Raw genomic sequence first — 5,085 nt, forward strand, 5'->3', positions numbered from 1 at the left:
GAGTTTGTTGCTATTTAACCTGCTTTTTTGCTGTTTGGTATGAAAAGATCGTGATTGCTATTATTTGCTTTAAAATAGCAATAGCGTTGGATGAAGCTGTTGTAATATGAAAGACAGAGCCAGAGAAATGGCAAATTGCTGGGGAGAAAGTGAACTATAAAAGAAAATACATCACAAGGAACTATTGGTATAGACTCCTGGTTTAATCCCAAAAAAGAAAAAGTGGTATGAACTCTTGTTTTGTTTGTGCTTGGACGTGGATTAGATCTACATTCTATGATGCTCTCTGACGTATGAAAATTGCCTATGTATTGATACAGTTAATCGTAAAATTTTATTTATTAAATGAAATTTCATTTTTATAACTATTGAATCATATTAATTGAATCACATATAAAATTTAAAATTTAAAAAACAGTCAAATATAAAAAGTTTTTTGAAAAAGTCTGTTATGCGATGTAAGTGTTGAAAAAGAAAGAATTTGTTAGTTTTGATATTAAGGAGTTTTTTTAAAAGTTTTATTTACTTATTGAGAATTGAGATTTAAAATAATAGTTATTGATATTTAAATTGTTGGAATTTATTTTTCATAAATAAAATATTAATATATTATTAAATTTATATTAAATCAATTTTTGAATTTTAAACTGTAATTTTAATAAAATAAAATGACATATATTTGAGATTAACTCTATATATATATATATATATATATACACAGACTTACTATTGTGGATGAAATCATCGAATACAAAGTTGTCCATCACATGATAGGTAACAACTATATATAGCCATCATATTTGCACGATTTGATGGCTGAGAATCATTGTTTCTCGAAGATTCTTGAACATATCTATGAATGTCCTCCGCTTAAAGAGATATGCACAAATCCTCCATCATTTCCAAATACTTTTAACGGTTTGAGAATACATTGAAGAGCAAAAAAATCTTTTGAGAGGAATAGAACTAGATCTTTTTGATCTTTATAATGAATTTTATCAGCTGAAAGCGTAGTGTAATTGAATAAAATAAGATGAATAAAAGTGTAGTGTAATTGGATAAAATAAGATGGATAAAATATGACATAAAGTAAAAAATCTTGGATAATACATGTCTTCAATAATTGTACTATATATTTTTATGATAAAAATATTTCTTTATATTGAAATGATGTAAAGTTAGAAATATTGTCACACGTATACTTTATTATTGTATTATTTAAAAAATATATAAAAAGAATGATCTTTATTTTGTACATGTAGTATGATAAATAGCATAATTCTTGTCTATACAAGAGAGTTTCTTTAATGATAGAAGACAGAATCAATTGTAATTTTTGAATTATTAATAAAATCAATAATTTTGAAACAAAACTGAGAATCCTTTACCTTTCAACATCAAATATGTATTGGACGTATTCAAAGGGGTTTGCAAAATTGATGTTGTAAGAAATGCTGTGAAATAATATCAAAAAAGTATTTGAACAAGAAGACGTTGTCTTTGGTTAGAACTCTACTCTGCCTCTAACGATAATGTAAATGCAGGTCATTAAGCTTGTTTCGTTTCTTTTTCTGTTTGTTGAAGGAGGAATAGTCACCTTTAAAACTAACAAATAAAATAAAAATAATAAAGATAAAATAAAGTTAAAAACTTTCTTTATAATAACCAGTGCAATAGATTTGTGTTGTATGTGTACCGATAAAGAAATGCACATTCTTTTCAGGGTTTTATAGTAACCATGATAACAAAAAAAGGGTAGAGCTGAGAAAGCCCGGAGGAAAAGTAGATGAAGAGTCACGAACCCAGCAGCAAAATATAATATATTGCAATTACATGGTTCTCTTATACATCATATTTTTTTCTTTCTTTCCAAACCATTTATAAAAACCCATTTTACATTTTGAAGTCTTTGAAAATATTGCTTTCAACAAGAAGGTGAGGAATTGAGATATGGTCTTAAAGTTTGTAGGGCCATTTGAAACATCAGGAGCTATACATGCAAATTCCAGATATGTTCACAACAAGTTCTTAAGGTTTCAATGAACAAGTTCTTAAGGTTTCAATGAACAAGTTCTTAAGGTTTCAACACTTTTTATGGTTTCACAAACAGTGGCAGAAATTGTAGACGAATAGATGTTTGCTCAAGCTTTGTTGTTCAAAGAAAAGTGAAGGAATTAGATTTCCATATCAAACATTATCATTACCTCAGTTTGTTCTTAATGCAAGTTCACTAACTCTCCTCAAAGTTTTTTTTTTTTTTTCGCTAAAATAACTCTCCTCAAGTAAACGATATTAAAGTTGGAGACCCCCATTTGTTACAAAATCTGATTTCTGGATGCTGTTAGAGTTTTGGGCCAAAACCAAAATGTGAATGAATTTTATTTGGGCTTGGGCTTCTGTTTATTCACTTTACGGGTTGGTTAGAAAAGATTTGTTTTGATTAGTTTGTTAAATAAATAAAATAATAATTTTGGAAATATTTTGGTTGAGAGTTTTAAGGAAAAACCAAAGTGTTTGAGGTTTTCAAGTTCTTTCAACGTTCTTTTTAGTTTTTTAAGAAAAAATACATAGGAAAAGGTTTTTGAGAAATATGTGAAAGCCGGAGAACAAAAGTATACAAAAAGTTTGAAGAGAAAGGTTTTGGAAGTGTTGTGTTTAAAATTTTTATAGCCGTTGTATTTTAGAAAATGTTCATCACAAAACTCTTGCATCGGTGGATGAAAAACGTCTTAAGGATAATATGGTATCACATAAGTTTTGGTCAATTTTACAAAGAACCGATCAATATGAAAATATACAGATTCTAATTTATTTTAATTATTTTTATGTAATTTTATTTATGTTATTTAATTTATCCACGTATATTTACATATATATATATATATATATATATATTCATATATATTTTCCTAACATATGCCTTATTACACTTGGAGATATAGATGTGAATATTAGTGGGACACTTAGAAATCTTCATGTCCTTGAAAGATTAACGTTCAGAAATCTTCATGTCCTTGAAAGATTAGCGTTAAGATGTTTTAATTTGAAAACTATTAGCATCCATCGGCATGGCCTGAAATATTTCTCCTTTGACACAATTCTTTGGCATTGAGGCACCATTTAGAAACCAAATCTAGTTTGCTTGCATTTCACATGTGCTGCCCTGTCAAATTGTCAATCATTACGTTTGAAGCTTTGAAATTTGTTGGAAACCAATTTGAACCTTGAAGATCGCTATACCTATATGAATAATACTTCATATTTGGTTCTTGTCCATCTTTCAAATCTTAGTTTCTTTTAAGGAAGCTGACATTGACTATTCTCCGGAAAGGGAATATACTAGTTTCAAAACTTATCATATGTCTCTTGTTTCAAAAAAATTTCATATACTTTATTGTTATTATATTTGCACATTTTTGAATCTACCATGAGATTTATCCTTTTTGTAGAGTGTGTGAACATAAAACTCGTATTAGTAAGATATGGATATTTTAAAAAATATATAAAAGATTTAGATGATTCCCTTGATAGAGTTAGCATTTTAGCTTGAAATCTTAAGCCTCAACAAGCACTATATTATAGCCAAGACCCAAACTTATACATTAGATAAAAATCCAAAGTGATTGAATGATGGTCTCCCCCTGGATAAAAATCCAAGGTGATCGAATGGTAGTGGGTTCCTGGATGGTAGGATGCTATGATGACAAAAAATTTTATATCAAGGTTGTGCGACGATGGCGATGAAGACATGAGGACATCTTAGGATGGGGACAAAATAATGCCATGAAGACATGGCAACGTCTCCACGGGGTGAGGATTAAATAATGGTTGTCAATTAAAACTTTTAGCTTGGAACCCCAAGATGTGGTGGGCATTGAAGACATGGCCACATCTCAAGATGGGAACAAAATAGTGGTTGTCAAATAATCTTTTAGCTTGGAACCCAAGCCTCAACAATTCCCCTTTTAGAGTATTAATCTCCAATGGAGATGAATTGCTGTCACTATTATCCATGTAGCATAAATATACAATCAATTCAAAAATTATTTTGTAATAATATATAATGTATAGAAAGACTATTAATTGCTATCAATTAATTAGATGTTTTACTATTTGTATTTATTTAAAAAAAAAACTTTTAAAAAAAAGTTCTTTTAAGGAAGACTTACAATGTTTAAAAAAACATTTAGAAATAAACATTGACTTTGACAATATCTAGACCATTCAGCTAGACATTCATTCTAGATGTTACCATTAGAGAGTAATTTTTTTACACTATATCCATATTACTTATGTGGTGTGTTAATTTTTACAATATATCATTAGTGAAATATTAGTATATCCTAAGGATAATAAATCTTTAAGTAGGTATATGATTTAAAAAAATTATTATTCATATAATTCACTATATCATTATGTTTCTTGAAGAAGCTTGCACCTACCATTCTCTGGGAAAGGGTAGGGTTCTAATTGCTTAGTTGCCACTGATAGAATGATACTGTCTTTACCGTTGTGGGTTGAACTCTTTTCCAGGTTCTCATATTTCCTGAAAGAATAAGAACTGTTCTGTCCATTTGTTCTTCTCTATTGCTTCTTTGATTTACTAGAAAGCCCCGTACAAAGCATCTCATAGGTGAAGTTGATTAGAAATTCCTCTTCATTGCCTAATCTGAAACATCTCAAGATGAAGTTGTATGATGGTTGATTAGAAATTCGGAATTGCAAGATTCTTTGCTTTAGTTTGCTCCTTGTGTGGAGACTCAATTGAAATAAGATGAAAGTATCATGGTTCAACCTTTTTGTTAAGGTTTTAATTTTTGTCGTTGGTTGCCTCTCATATGGAACAGAGAATGAGTTAATCTATAGTTTAGTAGTAACTCTCTATTTATCTAGTTTTTTTTTTTTTTTTTTGTATTTTATTTTATTTTTTTGTGTGTAGTTTTAATATTGGGGTAGGGGGATTTATATTCTGTTTGGCAAAGACCATGCAGTATTTATGGGACTTTTTAGAATTCAGGTTGGTTTTGGTTGTTAGTTTTATTGTAAATATTGAGATTTGATTAAATTGATAGGAGGTTCAAAGTA

The 5,085-nt window shown here is 28.9% G+C and overlaps 1 long non-coding RNA gene across 1 annotated transcript; it reads left to right on the top strand.

The window, feature by feature from the left end:
• Positions 1–4,415: 4,415 nt before the first annotated feature.
• LOC132803341 (uncharacterized) lies at positions 4,416–5,085 on the top strand. Its single transcript, XR_009638491.1, has 2 exons — positions 4,416–4,633; positions 4,685–5,085. It is a non-coding gene; the product is annotated as an uncharacterized LOC132803341 (long non-coding RNA).

The sequence above is a fragment of the Ziziphus jujuba genome, chromosome 3, assembly GCF_031755915.1.
Source record: "Ziziphus jujuba cultivar Dongzao chromosome 3, ASM3175591v1".
NCBI lineage: Eukaryota > Viridiplantae > Streptophyta > Magnoliopsida > Rosales > Rhamnaceae > Ziziphus > Ziziphus jujuba.